Source organism: Phaenicophaeus curvirostris, chromosome 1 (genome assembly GCF_032191515.1).
Source record: "Phaenicophaeus curvirostris isolate KB17595 chromosome 1, BPBGC_Pcur_1.0, whole genome shotgun sequence".
In the NCBI taxonomy this organism is placed as follows: Eukaryota; Metazoa; Chordata; class Aves; order Cuculiformes; family Cuculidae; genus Phaenicophaeus; species Phaenicophaeus curvirostris.
Window position 1 is genome coordinate 14,705,054 of NC_091392.1, and position 23,656 is coordinate 14,728,709.

Genomic DNA, 23,656 nt, shown 5'->3' on the forward strand with positions numbered 1-23,656 from the left:
TCTTCCAAGCTACAATATCCCTGCAAACTGAGTAGCTGGGAGAAAACATCAGTCTTATGCTATGACCAAGTAATTCAGAGAACCAGGTTTCAGAGGGTTGTTTCTGAGCTGGCTTATGCCAAGCTGCACTGGGGGAATTTAAGAGACCCCTATGGCATTACTTGCAAATACCACTGGAGGAATGAATCAAAAGCTTGGTGCAGAAGATGTTTTGAGCTATTGAAACAAAGAAGTATTTGTGACCTATCACTAGAAATAAGTAGCCTTAATTAGTCAGGTGTGTTTGCATGGGAACTTTGTTGAGTTTGTTTAATTCAAGCATTAAAAAATGAATAAAAAAGGCAAACAAAAAATCTGGAAGAAAATGACAAAATCATAGAATCATAGAACAATCAGGTTGGAAGAGACCCACCGGATCATCGAGTCCAACCATCCAAATGATTCGATACAAGACAGACAGAGGCAGACAACTGCTTCAGCACTGTCCCCTGCAATAGTAGGTAGCCTTCAGTGGTGGTCTTCAGTGACCTTTATAAAATATGTTTGGCCGGAGGTAAATTCCTAGCTGGTGAATGTTCTTGTAAAATAACACTCTGGTTAAATTTGAAGTGAAAACACAGCAGGAGGTAACTGGTAACTGATGCAAAGGATCAGACATGGCCTGTCAAAGAGGCAGGTGGCTACATCCCTCAGTCTGCACCCCAACGAAGGCAAGGACACACTGGGAGGTGCCGATGGAGAACTGTGGGCTGGTTCCTGCTTGTTAACATACCATGTCCCACAACTCCTCAACCCCCTCAACATTTCTTTTCTTTTTTTTTCTTTTAAGAAAAAACCCCACAGCACCCACACACTTGTGACATGTTAGAATACAGAGTTACTGCAACCAGCTGCCTCTTGCCCAATGATGCCCAGGCAGAGCGATGGCTCCTGCTGCCATGCCTGACCACTAAGGAGCTTGTTGCTACACCTCATATGCCACCTAGTGGCTTCCAAAGTGAGAAATTCCTTATTAGACATGACTTTCAGACATACCGCTTCTCCCACTTTTTCCATATGTGTCAATCTTACCATATAAGAAGTAACCTGAGATGCAGAACACTGCAACGCACCCCCAGCACAGCTGCAAACCTCCCTCTCAATGACCCATCCCCAAAATCACTTGTCATCAGCCCCAGCAAGTTCTCACTCCTCATTGCACCCTCAGAGACACCCCCTAGCCCCCCCAAGAAATTTCCACCACCCAGGGCTCTGCTTACATCTGTCCACTGTTTGCTCATCACATTCAAAGCCTTCCTGGAGCCTGATCTCCTTTGATTGACCTCCTTAACCTTCTGTCCCACCACCTGAATCAAATATCTGGTGTAAAGGAAAGAGGTATATTTTATTTTAAAGCATTCAGTGATGACAGACGCTTGCCACAAAATTTGCAGGTTAGTTAAAATCCAAGTTTTTCAAGAAAAAAAAGAATTAAACCAGAAAGTTTTAAAATGGTCTTCCATTTTCCCTCTTACTAGCTCCATACAGGCGCCAGGGAGGATTCTATTGTTCAGTTGAGCAGTTAAATTTTGAGTGCCCTACAGCCCTCTTCAATCAGACAAAAGATGGAACATCATAACCTCGTAATTAGGCCATTTCTAAGAAACAGGAAGTTTTGGTTACAAACTATATTTTGCATCCAAAAGATTTAATTCAATTAGTCTTGCTCCCTTCTCAGTATGGTGGCCTAATCACTGTGTTAATAAATACCTCAGTCTCCTGAGTGCTGCCAGCACAAGTGAGACGGTATCTGCAGAAGAGGTCAGTGGAAACCTCTTAAGGACTGCCAGCATCACAGTCACTTGGAATGAACCCAGCTCCATCCAGGATGCCTTGTCACAGGATAGAGAGTGTGTATTTTCAGTTACCAGTGGAGGAACTTCATCATCATTAATTTGGGCAATGAGTGTCCAAGTCAGTCTGGGCAAAGAAAGGATGCAGACCTGATCCATGTTATCTCCAGCACTTGCATCAGGCAGAGGCAGCAATAAAAAAGAAGCCACTTCCTCCAAACATTCGTTTCTTGCCTTTCTTTGCAAATGCTAGGAAACAGAATAGTCCATTTTTCGAAGTGCAGATGTTTCCTTTTTCTGCAACAAACACTTTGACATTTCTGAAAAAAAAAACCCAAAACCAAACTCTTTCAACATTTCTGACACGATTTACTGTTATCTCTTTCAGATTGTTTGGAGAAATTACTTTGTGTTTATGAATGGCCACTGCCAGGCTTCATCATGGACAGCAAAGAAAGAACCATGCTGACACTCCTAAAATCATTTTGCCCTTCTCCAATGTGACCAAGCAGAATACATATAGCAATATAGCAACTGCTGGTATGAAGGTGGGAAATGCACCCCTTTTTTCCCCCCTCCATTCTTGTTTTCTTCTCTTTTTTTTTTTTTTCTGATATTATAGAATCATAGACTCATAGAATAACCAGGTTGGAAGAGACCCACTGGATCATCGAGTCCAACCATGTGCTCAGGGTCTGATCTTAGATTCTGGGCCTTTTAGGTGAGCTCCAGAACAACAGATCAAAATTAAGGAAACACTGTGGAAAGATCCTTATAGCGCAACCTTCCCTCTTGCCCCTGCTTCTTCTTAACTACTTCTCTATCCAGCCACACTTTGAGTTACGGTCTCCTCGGAGTCGATTTAATGACTCAGTCCTGAAAGCCTGATGATCTTCAAGGTGCACTTGCTTCTTGAAGAAACCCGGGCTCAAGCCATTAGCTTCTTAATCCATGGCCCCTGTCTCTGCTTTGTGCAGCAATTTGTGTGGTGCCATGTGCCTCTGCCAATACATATGAGTATGTATGAGCATCAGTTTGTCTCCTCATCAATTAAAACTCAAAAATGCTGAACTTTTCTGGCATTATCAGCCTCCTGGCACACAGGTGGCCCATTGCTTTCTCCTGTGTTTTTCAAGATACAGGGAATATTTATATAGGTACTTGAACTAGTACTCAACCCCATTTTTACTGTGGCCCTTCCCTTACACTTGGATTAAATTTAGGTGCTGACCTAAGGTGCTGTGTATCACCAGACCCTGAGAGCCGCAATAAATAGTCATGCCCTTCATGAACTGATTAGTCACTGTGAGGAAGGCAATGCAGGTGAATATATGCCACAAACGGCTGCCCTGTGCCTTGGAGAATCAACTTTATTGTGCAAAAGTCACACAGTCATACTTTATCAGTAAATGCCACCAAGGTGGCAATGTCTCTGCAGACGAACGTGTAGCAAACCCAGCTGGAGCTCCCAAGCAGGGTAAGAAACAGCAGAGCCCAGGAAGCATTAGAGGAGGAAGTAAAACTAGTTTTAAATCCTGCCTGATATAGGAAACCCAAGGAAGCGGAGACATGTTTGCACTTAGCAGCTAGAGGGCAGGCTCATTTTTCCTTTAAAACTTGATAAACACTGCCTTGCAGCTGCACTTAGTTTCAAAGTATTCAACAGAAGTGACTAAGCCGTAAATCACTCAGGGCTAATTGGAGAAGTCTTCTGTGTATTAACTGGGGTAAGAAAAAAACCAACAAAAAACACCAAACAAAAACAACCTAACCCCAAAACCAAAATCACAAGATACACAAACTAGTGGTTGCTTTGAAAGTCTTGGCTTCTGCCAGCTGGGCCTGTTTCCGATACAGCAGAAGGGCAGGAATCATGTCTAAGACAGGAAGACTCCACGTCTCATTGGAAACAGCTGACAAAGAACCCACATTGGCTTCCCAGGCTTCCAAGATGGGAAAAACTAATTGAAAGGGTTTATAAGAAGCACTCATCAAAGCACTCCAGAGGAATAACTTCCCCCTTTTTTTGTTGATTTTTTTTTTTTTTTTTTTTGCTTCCTATTCAGAAAAGCACTTGTGAGATGAGGAAACACGCAAAGTGAGCGAAGCAGTCTCTGTAGAGCTCGGTCTCAAGTGAGTTATGTAGTCCATAATGCAAAATTTTCCATTCTTTTCTGTGACTATAAGACCTAGGAGCTCAGTCCATGGCAGTGAATGTAGCTGGAGTAGCCCTCCAGGTGCCCACCTAGTGCTGCTGGGTGCGAGGCTGCCAGACTGGACGATGTTTCGCTGCTGTGCACTCACTCAGATGGACAGTTTTATGTCTTTAAGGGCAGATTCTCCTCTTTGTTGCTCCTTAAAAGAGCCATTGAAAAATCAGTTGTCACACTACTGTTTTTGCTGTAAAAATGACCTTATTGAAGTATAAGGGGAGACTATTACTCTGTTTACTATTGCTGCTGTCCCACTGTTAATACAATTAAGGATTAAGTCAAGTAAAACTACAGATGGTGCCCAAAAATTAACATAATTATGGGTGTTCCACTAATGCAGAGGTTTGCGCTGGCAGAAATGTCAGGCAATGCCAGCTTGGTGTAGGTGGGGGAGATAACGTTGTGTTGAGCAGGGAAAGGATTTTAAAGCTCCCAGCATACACTAGCTACCCACCAGAATAGCAGAGAGAAGCTTAAAAAGCAAGATATTTGGAGACATTGCATTGTTTTCCCCATCTTGCAGCAGACGTTGCACTCCCCAATTAAAACAGCCTCACGTCCACCCTTCATGTGCAGAAACGTGGGGAAAACACCAGAGAAGTAAGGCTTGGTCAGGATCTGGGCACTTTGGTGATTCAAAAAGTAGCCAGAAATCAGGAAAGTCCCTAGAGGTACAATCCCCTAAGAAATAAACAGTTTTGCATGGGTGGCACACTGCACTGAAATGAAACGTGGTAGCCAGGCTTAACATAAATACAGTCCTCAGTAGATACAGTTATGGAGAAAAAGGTTCCTTTCATTGCATTTCCTCCTGTGTAAGTACAAATGCCAAGTTCTCATGACTCTAGCAGGGACATCTGATGTGTGAGGTATTACACGTTCCAATAGAGAAAGAATAAATTTTGGATCTGGATAATTAAGATGCCGTTACACCTGGTCTGGAGAGCCTCTGTCCATGGGAATGGAGAGAGACATGAGCTGTGCTCATCTCCCCATTCACCAGCAAAAAGGCAGAGGTTTGCATGAAAAAGCACCAGCAGAAGACAGGAGGAAAGTTGTTTAAATACAGCTATGTGTCAATGCAGGCAGCTGGGAGAGGGCGGGCGGAGATGGAGCTGCAAGGAGACAGCCTGGTAGGAGGGCTGCCCTCCCCTGCCCTGCCTTTCTCCTCAGATTATGCTCACAGCCACATTTCAAGTGACACAGTTAAAAAAAACCCAAAAAATTGATGGCAGCAGCCACAGCAGCACCTGATTTCTTGGCAGGCTGCCGCTGCTGGAGAGCTGCTTCTGGCCCTGTCCTGTGGCTCAGTCGCTGCTGTGTTTGGATGACATTTAATCTTCCTGGTAGTTTTCACCTCTAGGTTGGTATGCCTCCAACTTACTTTTGCCCTGTTTTTTAAGGAGGCTATAAAGCACTTTCAACATATGTCTGATGAACAATAAGCAAGCACTATTACATAGCACGGTTATTTTTCTTATTTAACAGAAGTGTAAAACCAAGCCGCAAACAGAATGGAAACATTGCATCCTGAATTGTGCAGATGAAAGAAATGCAAAAGCAGAAGTAGGATTAGAGGGCAAACCTCATCAGTCACCACCTGCAACAAGGCCTGACCTCAGACATAACACTCTCATTATGAATAGTCCTGGCCCAGGCCCCCACATAGAAAAACAGGAAAATTACACTAAACTGATGGTCAGCGAACAAATTTTCCATGTTCTCAAATATGAACCCAATGACAAACAAACAGTATTTTCCTTAAAGCAGGGAGTAGGAAGGAAAACTGTCCAGGAGGGTAAGGCTGGTGGGAGCAGCTCCTGTTGCTGCTTCTTGTCATGATTGCCTGCCTCTGCTCACACCTCACCTCTCCCAGTGCCAGCAGCTTTGCTAGATGCTTGATATTGGCTCCAGGACCTGCAGAGAGTTCACCTGCTTGGAAGGCTGGGCTACCTCTTGCTCAAGAGAGGAAACGCTGTCACAGCTTCTTCCTTTTCACACTTTTACCAAAACCTCTCTTGCCTCAAGTGCCCTGCTCCTTCGTTTGCAGCCAGTCTTGCACGCAGGAAGACCTCATTGGCAGTCTGCATGGCCACTCTCCTCAGCGATGCCAAGACAGGGTTAGAAAGACAGGTCCGTGGCTGAAGTTTCTGTTATACATTCCCCACTTAGTGATATAAATCCTTTCTAACACAGCAGAGCACCACCAAACCAAATACACCTTCTTGTTGGTCCCTCTCATTTCTCTCTGTTTCACCAGGTCTCCATGAAACACCTTTGTGGGGCTGTTTGTGGAGAGTCCCTTCTACCACCCCATCCCAGGTCTGTGCCCCATCCTGCACAGTTGGTCATGGGGAAACAGGGGTGCTGCCCCTTATGGTGCCTCCTCCCAGGCTCCCCTGCCATCTGCATGGCATGACGGAAAAACCAGGGAGCAACGCTGGCAGCAGCAGCAGCAGAAACCATCAATCCAGAGTGACTGCAAAACCACAGTGGAAAATTCACTTGCTTTAAATGTGCGAGGCCTGAGCCCAGAAGCTGTGTGTACTGAAATCTGTTGTTAAAGGTATGAGGGAGAGAGGAAGGTGTGTTGTCAAAATGTTTTAAAGCAGCCCCCAAAAGGCCAGCTACCAAAGAGCAAGTTTATCCATGCCTCCACAACCAAGTCTGCCCTCAACATCCTCCAGAAGCAGCACCAGTAGTACCCAGCCCATGGGCAGTAGAAACCTCTCCCTGAGCTTTGCTGTTTAAAATGGTCATGTTTCCTCATCAAAGAGCAAACATGTAATAGCTACTTGCAGTATAAAATGCTATGCAAAGACAATGTCCTGGTTGTAAGACACTGTATGGCACGTCAGCAAGGTGATTACCATCGCCTCTCCCTGTTCCTTCTCACTTTGCTCAGCCCCAGCTCAAGGAGATACCTCCTCCTGACAGCAAAGGCCAGCTTTGGACTGATTTTCCCAGTTCATTCCTGAAAGGGAAACTGCTGGAAAAACCTTGTTGTCAATTTTAACCAGAGTGGATTCAGACCAGTATTAAAGGAGACACAAAGCCTTCTGGTGCCTCCTTATTTGATCCCACTCTATAGTGTTCCTCAACTTCCCACCCCTGACCTCTGAGACAGGATCCCTCAAAGATACATGAAATGACAACAACAAGGCACTCATTTTTAGCAAACTTGTTATTTATTATAACAAACCAATCGGCTATTCCAGAGCTCTCAGATGGATTACATGCGCACATCCACAGAATAGGCATGCGAAAGAGCTGACAAAGCAATTGCCTGTATAGTCATCTCCCAGACAGCCGAGGTGCTGTATGGTTTAGCACTCCACTGCACAGAATTCCTTATAATAAAAAGAAGGTCTGATGTCTTCTATAGATGTGTAGAGGAGAAGCCGGCGGTAGTTTCAGTAGACCCATGCTTTCAGTAGCACACTTGTAACCCAGCCTGGCAGGACAATTCATGAAAGCAGTTACATCTTTGTAGTCATGTTCCTGGTAATACAAAGCCTCAGAAGTAAAGGGCGAGCTGAGTCTGTCTGAACCACAGTGCGCTCAGGCCATTTTATGGTTTGTTTAAATCACAGCTCCTTTTAATAAATCTCAGCTGTGCCTTTGGTGGTGGCAGATCTCCTAAGGCTGCAGCACATGCAGAGGCATAGTATCTGGAAGTCCCAGTGCTGTAGGGAATGCCATGGATGTGGCCTGGTCTTTGGCTGTTCTCATTGCCACCCATCTGTCACAGTGTACACAGATTTCCTCGGTGGGAGGGAGCACTGCCAGCCAGTGGGATCAATCATACCGCTGTCTAGCAGGTTGTTAAAGCAGGAAGGTTTCCATTAAGTCAACAAGGGTGTTAATTTATAGCGTGTTTGCTACTTCTCTCTAAATACACTTCCAGATGAGAAGTCACTCCCTACACTTGGTGCATGCTAAGGGCAAAGATTAACAAGCATTTTGTTTAACTGCAGTGGCTGATGCAGCCCTTTGCCCTTTCCATCCTCCACTGTGGGCTCCTGGGCTTCACTTCAGGTTGATCTGCTGCTCAAACTGCATCAGATTTGTCTTGTTGAAATAAAGCCTAAGGGAATTATATATATGTATATATATAGTTGATCTACGAGTGGCTATTTATAGATTTAGTGGTGCAAATGACTTAGAGAATTGCATACAAAAAGCCAAATTTTGCAAAAACTGCTATTTGGCCAAGATCTAAGTTATTGTGTACCAAGAGCTAATCATTAGTGGAGTCTGAATCTGCCAATGCAGAGCTACTTCCCCACTCACAAACGCTATGAACTTTGTCAACTTTTTGGTACCAAAAATATTTTCTCAGACTTGAATAACAAGGTTTATTACTGGAGTAACAAACTAACCAGTAATATAATGAGTAATAAATATATAGAGCATTTTTACTTTATCGTTTGGGAAATGTAATTACTTCTATCATACATATTTGTGAGCAGGACCAGGGAAGTGATTCTTCTCCTGTACTCAGCGCTGGTGAGGCTGCACCTTGAATACTGTGTTCAGTTTGGGACCCCTCACTATAAGAAAGACATTGAGCTGCTGGAGTGTGTCCAGAGAAGGATGAAGCTGGTGAAGGGGCTGGAGAACAAGACTTATGAGAGGCAGTTGAGGGAACTTGGGTTCTTTAGCCTGGAGAAAAGGAGGCTGAGGGGAGACCTTATCCCTGTCTACAAATACCTGAAAGGTGAAAGGAGGTTGCAGTGAGGTAGGTGTTGGTCTCAATGGCATCTTGGCTTGTATCAGAAATGGCATGACCAGCAGGTCCAGGGAGGTTATTCTCCCTCTGTACTCGGCACTGGTGAGACCGCTCCTCGAATCCTGTGTTCAGTTCTGGGCCCCTCACCACAAGAAGGATGTTGAGGCTCTGGAGCGAGTCCAGAGAAGAGCAACAAAGCTGGTGAGGGGGCTGGAGAGCAGGTCTTACGAGGATCGGCTGAGAGAGCTGGGGTTGTTTAGCCTGGAGAAGAGGAGGCTGAGGGGAGACCTCATTGCTCTCTATAAATACCTGAAAGGAGGTTGTAGAGAGGAGGGTGCTGGCCTCTTCTCCCAAGTGACAGGGGACAGGACAAGAGGGAATGGCCTCAAGCTCCGCCAGGGGAGATTTAGGCTGGGCATTAGGAAAAAAATTTTCACAGATAGGGTCATTGGGCACTGGAACAGGCTGCCCAGGGAGGTGGTTGATTCACCTTCCCTGGAGGTTTTTAAGGCACGGGTGGACGAGGTGCTAAGGGGCATGGTTTAGTGTTTGATAGGAATGGTTGGACTCGATGATCCGGTGGGTCTCTTCCAACCTGGTTATTCTATGATTCTATGATTCTATGATTCTTCTCCCAAGTGACAGGTTATAGGACAAGACAAAATGGTCTCAATTTGCACCAGGGGAGGTTCAGATTAGGCATCAGGAAATAATTCTTCACCAGAAGACTTATCAGGCACTGGAATAGGCTGCCCAGGGTGGTGGTTGAGGCACCATCCCTGAAGGTATTTAAAAGACAGGTAGATGAAGTGCTCAGGGATGTGGTATTTTCATATTTGCAGCAAGGATCATGATAATTATCCAATAAAATGATAGTTTCATCGTAACTCATTGGCCTGTACCAGTTCAAATCAGTCAAAGTATTTTTTTTTCTTTTTAGTGTAGTGTCTCTTCATTATTAGAAGACTCCAAAGAAAAGGTAATACCACTAAGGTATGAGGTGTACCTGAATGACTCTTGGACCACAAACAGACAAAGGACTCTGGAGATGCACATTGACACCAGACACTCCTTTCCACTGCTTTGCATTTTGTAGAGCTGCTTTACATGAGATACAGTGACATGACATACAATGATACGGTGTCATTGTGCTTGTTCCACCTAAGTAAAAGGCAGTAGAGAATTCAGTCCACTTCTATCCAGAAAGACATGTGCTTTCATTCCAGTTTGTTATGCAAATGCAGATGTAGGTTAAGGGTAACCGGCCTGGAACAGTAGCTGTTGCAATCTTGTACTCAAGGGGAGATAAGTCATCAAGAAATTAAAACAGAAACTAGACTGTATGTAATAGTGATCTCTTTTTTGTATGACACAGAGATTAACAAATGACAAGCTCTCTAAGTCCATTAATAATGCTTTTAAGATGGGAAAGCATTAAAAAATTATATCAGTATGGTTTGAGTTTATCTTATGTTTGCAATAGCCAGAAATAATCCCCCACATGAGAGCAGGGATCCCCAAAGCAAGAACAGAAAATCACCACACTTCTTTGGATGAAAAAAACAAAAAACTGCAATGGTAATCCTAATAATTTCCTATTTCATGTGCCAAATTTCAGCCAAATATAGTAAGCATGTGAAAGCCTCGGATTACTACAGAAAAGCTGCCACAGCAATAATAGCTGATGGTTGCTAGCAGAAGTCATTGCAACACCAGCCCTTGTCTGTCTTTCAGTGCAAAGTCATCTCACGCGGGCCTGGATAAATCAGTCATTTATTCCTACGTCAGAGCACCTCATTTGCATTGGCAGCATTCTTCTCTCAGCGGTGGGAATTTAACAGCAGCAGGCAACACCACAGCCTCCTTGTCTCTGAGGACGTAGAGCTGGCCAGTGTGTTTTCAAAAAATAGAGTCTGTCCAGGGTCCCACCCCTACCTACTTGTGCCTGTGCAAAAATACATAATTCAGTGCTCGGCTGTTAAAAGCATCGGGGCTGTACTAGGGAAGAATCAAGCACGCTGCCAGAGCTCCTCAGGCAGAAGTGATCTAGCAGCTACCAGGATTTTCCTGCCACGTGAGTGCAGTGTGAGACAATGAGGATGGCAGCTATAAACGCCTTCTGCAAAAGGAGGCCATTTTCCACAGGCAACCGATCCCATTCTCTTCTGATCCTATTCGTAACAGAGAAAAAGTAGCATTGCCTCTTGAGAAAAAGCAGCATTGTCTCTTGAGGAAAAGCATTTGTGTCCTCTGCAGTGGAGAATAGGCAGCAGACAGTGACAGTTAGCAAGACCTGTGTGCTGTCCCCTCTGGAGCAGAATGGAGAGCATGTCTTGATAGCACAGAACTGAGAAGTCCAACCACAGAACAAAACAACCCCAGAGTGCAGGAGCCATGCTGTCCACCCCTGCTGTGCAAACCAGCATCAGCACAGTTACTTGTGTTGCACCGTGCACAGATAACAGTATTGCAAGAGGAGAATTACAGTGATAGTACCTGACAGGTCTGTAAAGCATGGCTGTGTTTGAACATGGTTATGAGTAATGATGTTGGGCACCATAATAAAAGATATGAGCAGGCTACAGGAGGTCTGCTCAGACCTATGTCACCCTGAGCACCTCAGCTGCATCTCAGGTGCTCAGACATATGTTCAGGTCTGTAGTATGGACCAGTCTGAAGGGAGGAAAACCCACACCATCCTTATGAGAAAAAAATCACTGGAAAAGACCACGAGATATTCCTACATGGAGGACAGGCAAAGGTCTGGAGCCAGGAGCTGGAGTCAGTGGTTGCCACATGCAGTTTTCCAAATTGCACAGACCTATTGAAAGTTTTATACGGTTTGTGAAAAGGGTGTGGCTATTTCTGAATGTCGTTGAAGCCACCTCTAGTTTCCAAATTAATTCCTTGTCTCCGAACCTTTTAATTAGAGAGAGACCACTTACAAATCCTTGAAAACAGGAAATATACAATATACTACTTTCTACTTTTCAATTGGGAAGCCTAACCGGGAAGTTAATCTCAAAAAGTCTTGAGCCTGGTTAAAATTGCATCCAGTGATGGAATTCGATGGTATTACTACTGCAAGGCCACACTTTGCCAGGGCTTCCACACAGCTGGGATATAAGACACTTCATGGCTGAACTGTGCTTTACTGGTTGTTGACGGGAGCATCATGGAATCAAACACACAGATCAATATGATCAGTGAGTGTTCACTTTATTGAGCTTAGCTGTTTCTTTATAAACCCTTTTCAGTTACATAACTGGGTGCCCACGAGGCTATCTACAGTGTATTATTGGTTAAAGGTAGCTGTCCATAAAGCTATTGCTAACATATTATTGGCTAAACTACTGCACATGCTAAGAAACCAAGTTACACTAAAATTAACTATGTTGATAGTTCTCTTTAATTGTTTTTCTTTCAGCTGGTACTTGTTCCCACTGAACTAGCTGTTGTATTCCTTTCAGCTGGCATTTGTTTATCTTTAGACCCTCTGTTTCAAGGCCTTGTTAGAGTTGTTCAGTATCACAGCATCCAGGCCTTGTTCTCTGTAAAATGTTCCCACAACTGGTGAAAGAAAATATTGAAGAAAAGTAGCATTTTCAGGCTGTGTTCCTTCTTGAAAAATCAACACAACGGGAAGACTGCTGGCTCCTTGTGAAGTTCCTTCCATCATGGATTGTGTTAAAGCTTGTTGGAAACCCTTTTCATCCTCATTAAGCAAGAAGGAACAATTAACATCCTCTATGGAATCAACTATCCGGAACAATAGGAGCCACCATCCAAAACGCAGGCACATGATGCAAGTCTTCTGAAGGAGCTGAGCTGTGCCGGCAAAACACATTGCTGGATATTGCCTGGTAGTCCAAACTGCATGAACCACTGGCTGGAAAAGAGCTTGGAGCTGCAAGCAAAGTGTTTCCTCATGTTAAATAAAGAAGGCAGTGCCTGTTCTTTGTAAATAAATAGCTAAGTTTTGAAACAATCCTGACACTAAGGAATTAACTGAAACAATCCAAACTTTGGCTAACCACCAGGGTCAGAAAAGGATAATAAATCCTCTTTTTCCTGTTAAGAAAACCGACAACTTTATTTTCTAAAGCCTTCACAAAATAAAAATGACATCATGAGTATTTTGAAAAATTCTTAAACGTTACTTCAGTTGCCTGGCAGGAGCATCCTGTCCTGTCCTTTCTCCCTCCAGTGTCTTTCAAAACAGACCATGCAGCAGGAATAGCCTCCGTCTGGGCACCAAGGCTTGATAAAACTCCATTTGCCACTTGTTGATGGCAAGTTGAACATGAGCCAACAGTGTGCATAGGCAGCCAGGAGGGTCAGCGATGTCTTGGGGGGCATCAGGCATGGCATCGCTAGCTGGTCAAGGGAGGAGATTGTCCCACTGTGCACTGGTGCAGCCCCACCTTGAGTACTGTGTGCAGTTTGGGGCAAAGAGGTTATAAAGCTATTGGAGACTGCCCAGAAGAGGGCCACAAAGTAGAAGAAAGGTTTAGAGGGGAAGCCGTGGGAGGACTGGCTAAAGGCATTTTGTCTGTTCAGCCTGGAGAACGGGAGACTGAGTGGAGACCTTATTGCAGTTTACTGCTTCCTCACAAGGGGAGGAGGAGGAGCAGGTGCTGATCTCTTCTCTCTGGTCACCAGTGACAGGACCCATGGGAATGGCAGGAAGATGTGCCAGGGGAGGTTTAGGTTGGCTATTAGGAAAAGGTTCTTCACCCAGAGGGTGGTGGAGCACTGGAACAGGCTCCCCAGGGAAGCAATCATGGCACCAACCCTGACAGCATTCAAGAAGCACTTGGACAACACCCTCAGACACATGGTGTAAATTTTGGGGTTGTCCTACCCAGGGGCATGAGTTGGACTTGATTATTTTTGTGCATCTCTTCCAACCCAGGACATTCTATGATTCTATAATATGGCAAAGCAGAGTTCTGGAAGTGACAAAAAGTATAAAGAAAGAATATGGCTTTTCTGGACAGCGTAGACTGCAGATGACAAACACAAAGGATGACAGGTCCAAGTGAACAGATCTGAAGGATACTATGAGTCCTGGGAATGAGGGAGAGCACGGAAAGGACAGAGAGGTTAGCAGCAGATGAATGTTACAGAATCACAGAATCACTAGGTTGGAAAAGACCTCTTGGATCATCAATTCCAACCATTCCTATCAATCATTAAACCATGCCCCTTAGCATCTTGTCCACCTGTCTTTTAAACACCTCCAGGGAAGGTGAATCAACCGTCTACCTGGGCAGCCTGTTCCAGTGCCCAATGACCCTTTCCGTGAAAACTTTTTTCTGATGTCCAGCCTGACCTGGATTGAGGCCATTCCCCCTTGTCCTGTCCCCTGTCACTTGGGAGAAGAGGCCAGCACCCTCCTCTCCACAACCTCCTTTCAGGTAATTATAGAGAGCAATGAGGTCTCCCCTCAGCCTCCTCTTCTCAAGACTAAACAACCCCAGCTCTCTCAGCCGCTCCTCGTAAGACTTGTTTTCCAGACCCCTCACCAGCTTCATTGTTCTTCTCTGGACTCGCTCCAGAGCCTCAACATCCTTCTTGTGGTGAGGGGCCCAGAACTGAACACAGGATTCGAGGAGCGGTTTCACCAGTGCCGAGTACAGAGGGAGAATAACCTCCCTGGACCTGCTGGTCACACCGTTTCTGATACAAGCCAAGATGCCATTGGCCTTCTTGGCCACCTGAGCACACTGCTGGCTCATGTTCAGTCGCTGTCAACCAACACCCCCAGGTCCCTCTCCTCCAAGCAGCTTTCTAGACAGACTTCTCCTAGTCTGTAGCACTGCATAGGGTTGTTGTGCCCCAAGTGCAGGACCCTTGTTAAACCTCATGCCATTTGACTCTGCCCAGCGGTCCAGGTCATGTCAGAGCAGAGAGCTGCAAGAGGAGGTGAGCAGGGAGGTGACAAACTTTAACAATAATACAGAGTTATTGGTAGTGAAAATGAGGGCAGATGGTGAAGAACTCAAGGAGGATCTTAAAAGTTGGAGTGACCAGCCCAAATAATGGCAAATGAAATTGAGTTTAGACAGGAAAAAAGCAAACAATGCAGCCCCAGCTTTATAAATAAAACATAGTCTCTGTGCTCAGTCAGGAGGGTGGGCTTGGTAGAGCTACTGAAGACACTTTCCTGAAAATATCAAACCACTGCTCAGTAACGGTCAAAGAACAAAAAAATGTTAGGGGAAACATCAACATTATAGAAAGGAACAGACAGTGGAATAGCCAACATCACCATTCTGCTGCATAAATCCATCTTTTACCCAGACCATGAATACTCTGTTCAGTTCTGGCCCCTCAGAAAGCAGAGAGGAGAGCTGGAAAAGGTTCAGAGAAGAGTGACAGGATGAGCAAAGCTGTGAGCCAGCTTCTGTACAAGGAACAGTGGAGGAAAATGGGGCTGCTCAAACTGGAAAAGAGATGAGCCAGAGGCCACTGTATGCAGAAAGTTTTGAAATCATTGATAACACAGAGAGAGTGTATAGGGATCATGTGTTGAATATATCTCTAGGACCAGAAGTAGGGACTAGCTAGCAATGCTGGTAGAAGCCAAGTTCAAAGCAAACAAAAGGAAGAAGCTGGTCATGCAGAAGGCAGTGGAGCTGCCTAGAAGGTCATTCCCAAAGCACATAGTGAGAGCAAGGATGTTACATGTTCTCCCAAGTATTTGGAGAGGTCCATGCCACAGAAAACCCATAGCAAGTTCTACCTGAAAGTAGATGGAAGCTGCAGTAGTATTAAAGGAGAAATGATTGATACATTTGTTCTGTTCTTAAACCTTCTTAGGACTCTGCATATGGCCCCAGCTGAAGGCAGAGAAGATGGATGGGTTAGATGGTCTAAACTAGTACAGTTGCCTTTACCTAGAACAAGAGTAGATAAAATAGGACTCAAATAAAGAGGGGGATCCCAAAGGGAGCAAAGGTGGCAGCATGCAGCGAAGCAAGAGATGAAGTCAAAGGTTTGAGTGAAACTGTCACAGTTAAACTGGAGTCCAAAGGTGTAGATAAGGAGGCAGAAGAAAAGCTGTAGTTTCAACTCGATCAGCGCTCAGGCTGAGCCCAGACTTGCCCTGTTGTGATCAGAAGCAAAGCTTCCACTGTCTCCAGCAGATCAAGCCCTAGAGAGATAAAGGCAGGCAGGAAAGAGAAGAGTTTCAGGGTCAAAGAATAACTCCAAGTTATCAGGAGACACAGTACAGGTGAGCTGGTACAGGCAGAATTTGCAGTTTATCTGTGTTTGATATCTATATGCCAGATCTGAATGGTTTCAGTCCTGATAGGATCCAAGTAAATTTGGAATGTAAAGAAATTCCTTTGCATAATCTGCATGATCTTAAATAATAACTACTCTGTAGGTATTGCTCACAGCACAGTTATTTTTTAAATCCTTTTAATAGGCACTTTTATATAAACAGTATTGCCTCTACTTCGCTCCAAATGGGATATAATCCAACAATCGGAAATTACAGAATTATGGCCCCAAGGCAAGGTGCAAGTCCACCAAAAAGCCAATAGTTTCAATTTGCTTTAATTAAGGGTATGTGGGTTTAAGAAATGTGGCCTCAAAGTGTTCCTTTTACATGGAAGGAACCATTATTCATTAGTTACCCGAAACACTGATTATTACATAAATCAGCAAAATAGATGTTGCTTCCCAGAAGTGAAGAATGTTTCACATTCCAGTGGACATTCCTAAATATCACAATTCTTTCTCACACAGACAACAATCGCTTCGGGTAATGACCTTGAAATGGGCCTTTCCTGTTCTGTGGTTGTGTTTTTCTGTAGCACTGATCTTTGTTTGGTTTACAGTTCCCACATAGAGTTTCTCAATACATGCTCACATTATGGTCAGTATTTGGAGAGAAGAGTCTTTTCAGTCTTTTCTTGTTCTTTCAGCTGAAATAGACTGCTTTTCTGGGAGTGATGAAAACAAAACCATTTTAAGAAGCTGATCTGATATACTGGGTTAAATTAGAAATGTGCCAAATAGCTCTGCAGACACAGCACAGCCGCTGACCTGCACAGAGGCTGGAAATGGTTCCAGGCTGTGACGTGTCATGTCTATTCACGTCAGCTGTGCACTGGGAAATGCACAAAGGTAGTGGTTTGCTGAAAAATGTCCTTCAGCTTAGAGCTCAAAAGGTTTCCTGTGAAATATATTGCTTGGGATGAAATCACTCTCTTAGACCCAAGGAAGAGTAATGCCATTTCTCACTCAATTTATTAAGATTTCTGTTTTCTTCCAGTGTACCTAGGACAGTACTTTGTAGCCTGTTTGCTTCCCTGCATGCTGCTCAGATACTCCCTTTGCAAAGCTGGGGATCTCTGCATGGGTCACACCTTGATTCCCACTATTCAAAGATGTTTTTTGGCAGTGGGAGGTTGCAGTGGTGGGTGTCACCCAGCTTTCCATTATCCATCCTGTTTGTCTTGTCACATTGCTCCTCTTGCATATGTTCAGTGGGGAGGGGAAGCTGGCATGTGAAGACAGATGTTTGGAAGAAGAGCAGACCTACCCCAGTGCAAAGCCTCACGATCACTGTGGACATTGCCTGACAGAGCTTTTGTTAACAGTTAGGAAGGAGGAGCTTCAGAGCTCATTCAGGCTGTAGTCGGATGAGCACTTTCCTTTGAATGGAATGTCTCCCATATGTGCCTTCAGTCTATTTTTGTGCTGTCTTCGTGTCATGCCATCACAAGCCAACATACAGCTGCACCGTGAACTGGCCCGGAGAACTGATCTGGCTGAAAACTCACCCAGCTAAAAAAAAAAAATAATCATTTTTCATCCAGCTCAGTGCTCTGATCTCATTTACCACAAGGCAGAACTTATGGTTGTACCAGCTCAGGGGAAGTAACCTCTTCCTGCAGCTGTGCTGACTGCTGCCAACCCTTCCTCAAGCAGCAGCCTACGTCTTTGCCCCCTGGACATGCTCCATAGCAGGAATACTTTTTTTTTCATTTCCACTACTCAGGCAATTCTGGCTGTGTAGACAGATGGGTGCCCAAAGTGTCATTTGATGAAATCTTGTTAGAAAGCTCATGTGGGGCAGGCGTGACCAGTGTTCTCTCCTTGTAAATGCAAAAGCAGTAGGAGAAACGTTTATTTGAGGGCTTCTTGCTTCACTTCTTTCTCCGTTACTTAGAAAATTCAAGTGAATAGTTTCTATAGGCAAAGTCTTGGTAGTTTCTTCCCTCTACTGCATGATTCTGTTAACCAGTGGATGGAAGCAGCATTCTCCCCTGTCTTCGGAACTCCACGTCCCAGAGAAATTACTTCCCTTTTAGCACAGATTACTGGGTGGAAACAAGAAGCTGGTAGCATGTGACCCACTTACCACACACTACAGCTCTGTCTGTTAATAGATGTGACCTTTGTGACTAATACAGCACTAGGAGGTACTGGGAGGGTGCGCTGGTTTCCTCCCTCCAGCACAGTTGTCATCCTCATCATCTCATCACCCATACAAGTGAGGAAGCCTTAGTTTCAAAGCCTGCCAATTCCCGCAAGACACACAAAACACTGGATTGTGTTCAGAAATCAGCCAAAGCATGAGGGATGGATGCCAGAAGATGACAGCAGAGGTCAGCCCCATGCTGCACTGAGCCTGGAGCTCAGTCCCCACTATGGTGGTAGCCCCACCACTGCCCTCACTATACATTCAGCCTCCACCTGGGATGAACGTCCCACAGCTGCATGACACAGGACTGATGGCTGCGATCACACCACCCCAACCTCTGGTGGGGTCTCTCCCCACCTCTGCCCTTTGCTTGCAGAGAACAGGCTTTGGGCTTGGGCCGGGACCAGGCAGTTTTCTGTTCGCAGCACACATGCGGATGCCAAGGGGCCTTGTAACATTCAAAGTAGCAACAACCAGTGAAGAAAAAGCAGCTTAATGCATTGAAACCACCCTGCAGCTGAACCTGAGGCCAGGAAGTTTTCTTCCCCAAGTCTTTGTTCTGGGTGATCCTGTGACAGACCTTGTTATTTAACACAGTGGGGCACAAGGAGACCCTAGCACCACTCACATCCCGCAAAACACCACCAACCCACCAAACTTTCTCACCCATAGCATCCTACACTGACACTGCAGCCTCTGGTCTCCCCCCATCTCTCCTTCCTTCTTTCCTTCCTTCCTTCCTTCCTTCCTTCCTTCCTTCCTTCCTTCCAGTGACAAGTGGGGTTCCCCAGGGCTCAGTGCTGGGTCCAGCCCTGTTCAATGTCTTTATCAATGACCTGGATGAAGGTATTGAGTGCACCCTTAGCAAGTTTGCGGATGATATTAAGCTGGGTGGAAGAGTGGATCTGCTGGAGGGCAGGGAGGCTCTGCAAAGGGATCTGAACAGGCTGGACCGCTGGGCTGAGACCAACAGCATGAGGTTTAACAAGGCCAAATGCTGGGTCCTGCACTTGGGGCACAACAACCCTGTGCAGTGCTACAGACTAGGAGAAGTCTGTCTAGAAAGCTGCCTGGAGGAGAGGGACCTGGGGGTGTTGGTTGACAGCGACTGAACATGAGCCAGCAGTGTGCCCAGGTGGCCAAGAAGGCCAATGGCATCTTGGCTTGTATCAGAAACGGTGTGACCAGCAGGTCCAGGGAGGTTATTCTCCCTCTGTACTCGGCACTGGTGAGACCGCTCCTCGAATCCTGTGTTCAGTTCTGGGCCCCTCACCACAAGAAGGATGTTGAGGCTCTGGAGCGAGTCCAGAGAAGAGCAACAAAGCTGGTGAAGGGGCTGGAGAACACGTCTTATGAGGAATGGCTGAGAGAGCTGGGGTTGTTTAGCCTGGAGAAGAGGAGGCTGAGGGGAGACCTCGTTGCTCTCTACAACAGCCTGAAAGGAGGTTGTAGAGAGGAGGGTGCTGGCTTCTTCTCCCAAGTGACAGGGGACAGGACAAGAGGGAATGGCCTCAGGCTCTGCAAGGGCAGGTTCAGGCTCGACATCATGAAATAATTTTTCATGGAAAGGGTCATTGGACACTGGAACAGGCTGCCCAGGGAGGTGATTGAGTCATCATCCCTGGAGGAGTTTAAGGCATGGGTGGATGAGGTGCTGAGGGGCATGGTTTGGTGATTGATAGGAATGGTTGGACTCGATGATCCAGTGGGTCCTTTCCAATCTAGTGATTCTGTGATTCCTTCCTTCCTTCCTTGTCCTTCTCTCTGCCCAACCCCTCTGCTCCTTGAGATGCCTCCCACGTCCTTAAGGGCAGGTACAGGTGCTGAGGAGCCTTGAGACAGGAAGGGTGGGGGCATTTCCCCAAACTCTGCTCCATGCACATCCTTTAGTGTGTGTTTGCAAACCATTACATTGATGTGCTGAGTGCAGCTGTCAGTTTGTGGACCCTCTTCTACAGTGTTTTAATTTCCAGCAGCTCTGAGCCAGCATCAGGCCTAGGATGCAGACACAGACTCCATTTAAAGAAATGGGCCACCACTCCCTACAGACAGTAGGACCATTTAAAATCCTACAGGTATAGAAAAATCAGCAGACAATGGAAACATGTATCTCAGGTGTCAAAGTGCGTGGCCAGTCAACATCGCACCCCCATCAGGGAAACCTGCAGGGAATTATCAAGCTGTAAATGACGATTCTGGGGCATGGGCTGGGAACTGCATGTGCAATAGGCAGAAGACACAAAAGCAAGAAGAAATAAAGAGGGAGACAGAACAGTACTTGTAGTTCTGAACTTCCAGATAATGATAACATGACAAGCTTGGGGACAGCAGGGGAAATCCCCGCAGGGCTGGTGTGCCAGTGAGTGGTTCCTGCTGCAGCACACTGGGTGAGCAGAACACTGGCCACACCAAGCACAAGGGCAAAACAGGCTTGGAATAATCTTGCCAACAACAATAAAACTGTGTTGGGGATGGATCCCACCATCGTCACGGCAAGATCTGCCAGACCGTGAATCATTGTGTTACTGTTTGCTTAGCTGTCCCTGTTGCATTTCACAGAATCACAGAATGGTTTGGGTTGGAAGGGACCTTGGGAGATTATCCAGTAACCCCCCTCCTAAGCCAGGTTCACTTAGAGCAGGTTGCACAGGATTGCATCCAGGTGGGGTTTTAATATCTCCAGAGGAGATTCCACAACATCTCTGGGCAGCCTGTTCCACTGCTCTTCACTTGCAGTGGATTTGCTGCCTTTCATTCACTCATGGCTCTTTTACTGCCAATTTCCTTTTTCCTTACTCAATTTTGCAGATTTTGTCTGCTTGCAAGAATTGTAATTTAATTAAAGGATGAAAACCCTATGGAAATCTGTGGGTGGAAAGCATGCCAACTGCAACACTACCAATCTCAAAAGTTTAAGAATCATTTTTCAAAATTGGAGAAAATAAAGATTTTGTCTGTAGGTCAACTTTGGAATTCTTTCCCATGTGCAGAAGAGAAGCACCAGTTTCCCAAAGGAACTGGCTTTTGCTCTGTGGTTGTGGCGCCCCAGGGTTTTCTCTGTGCATGTTCTATGAGCTCAGATGGACTCCCTGCGCTTTGTCTCCTTCATCCTGACCCTGTGCCTTCACTTCTGCTCTACTGGCACAGCTGTAAAGCAAACCTGCTTAAATAGTTCATCTGGCTGAAAACATCGCCCTCCTTTATTTAAGAAGAAAAAGCTTTTACTGAGTCATTTCCCCAGGAGTCTAGCCCTCTCATCTGACTCACTACCTGCAGAACAGCAGCTCTAGCAAAAGGTGAAGATGCGGGAGCAACAGAGAGTGATGGTGAGGAGGTGGCAGTGGCCACGCGACTGCTTTCCTCAGTATTGCTGGCGAAGGTGAAGCCATGGGCTCACTCTTGCCCTTTCCAATTGGCTGATAACACAGTACTTCCAAACCCTCTGCAAAGCCCAGTTACTTGAATTAATTTATCTGTGCCCTCCCTCCCCCACACATGCTTTTCTGTCCTCTAGCAATTAATTATGAACCTCCATGACCTACATAAATGCTCCTCCCTCACTTGCCCCACAGCATTGCCTGGGATCCAGCTCCTTTCCCTGCACCCCAATAGCCTGGAGTCAGGGGTACGCTTGGTTACCAGCTGGACATGGGAGTAATTGCTGAGATTCAACCCTGCACCCACACATGCCTGGAAAGTGAGGTGAGATGAGACACCCTAGATTTGCAGGCAGGATATGCAGAGGTGCTGCGACTTGCTCTCTGCCCACTCCCTCTTCCTTTGCCCCCTGAACTCAGCCCCAGGGGAGCGAAAAGAGAGGAGGGAGGCAGAATAGGAGTTTTCCCTCAGGCAGGGATGTCTTTGCAAGAGATGTGGTGCTGACCCTGGGATTAGCCCAGCGGGAGCTGTGCTGTACTAGAAACATGACCAAGAACTTCACTCACCTCCATTCCTAAGGAAAATCCTGATTTTCTCAAGGCCCGTGGGAGTTGTGCTGTTGCTTCATTGAGGGTTCACTTCAGCCCTGCTTTGTCGTCTCTGCAAGACGAGGTTGTGCCACCTCTTTGGGTGTATTAATACACACCATGGGTTTAAGCACAAATGTACAAACTCTGGAAATGCATTTTTCACTTCCACTCCTTTTCTCCAAGCAATTCTTTCTGAGTATGACTTTTTGGTTTACAAGTAAGAAAACCAGGGAATAGAAAGCCAGGTCCTGAAAATCTTCACAGACCACAAAACCACATATGCCTCATGGAATAAATGCCTTATGCTCCAGTACTGCAAAGACTTTGCTTTTCTTCCTCCTGCCATTGTGCGTTTTTATGAGTTGTGCAGTTCTGGTGTGCCATGTCGTTCCACCTACAGCAGGAGCTGGGGAAGGCTGTGAGCTCAGCTTGAGAAATCAGGAACTTCATACTTTGGTTGCTACCTGGAAGGCTTAAGGGAAAGACTATATCGCTCTAGCTTAGCACAGAAGACAAACTAAAGGATGAACAAAGAATGCTGCTACTGTTAACCTTAAAGTATTTCATCAGCTTCATCAGACTGTAGTATCAGGGATGGAGATAAAGCATCATGCAGTTCTCCCCATCCCAACAGAAATACAGCCAGTGTTCAAAACAAACATAGGAAAAAAATGTATTATTTGCCAAGAATAAATTTGGAAAATGAGCTATTAAAATATTTACTGTCTGCAAAGGTCTTTGCCATCCATAAGCCTTCAAGATCATTTTTGCCATTATTATTTTAGACACCAGAGATGCCCCAAAATGTTGCATTGGAATAGTCTCTTTTTATTATCTACAACGGGCTACATGGGAGCATGATAAAACAGGATGTTATCCTTGACACTGAGCTGATCCTTGTACTACCAGTAGTAATTCTCATTATTCAGACACACTGTAATGTTCTTTGCAGCACACTCAAGGACAGGGATTAGCTGGAGGACACAGCAGGATTCTCTTGAAATGTTACATTATTTTACTATCAGAAGTCTTAAGAGTGAGGTTGTAGAAGGAGATGATGTTGACATTTTCACTTTATTACCACATCCAAATAGCACTAACCAAGGAATACATATGTAGGAAATATCCTTGTTATGAGATGCTATTCATTTCTTGAAGCTTTTTTGTCAAGCTTCTTAAATACACAGCAATATATTTCAGAGTCTATTTTCATTAGTCTTCAAAGAGATAGATTGGAGTGTCTTACATTGCACAATGCATGACCAGTGTGAGCTATGTAAAAGCTTCTGAAACAATGTTTTTACAGGATGGATGCTCAGATCCAGCTCTGTCTGGTGACGTACTAGGCTCAGGGATAGGGATTCTCCGTATTTCTCACTGTCACTGCTGGACAGATTTTTCCCATGCTTCCAGTTAAGGGTATATGTAAACCTTGCTGTGACAGGCACAGCACATATAGCAGGATA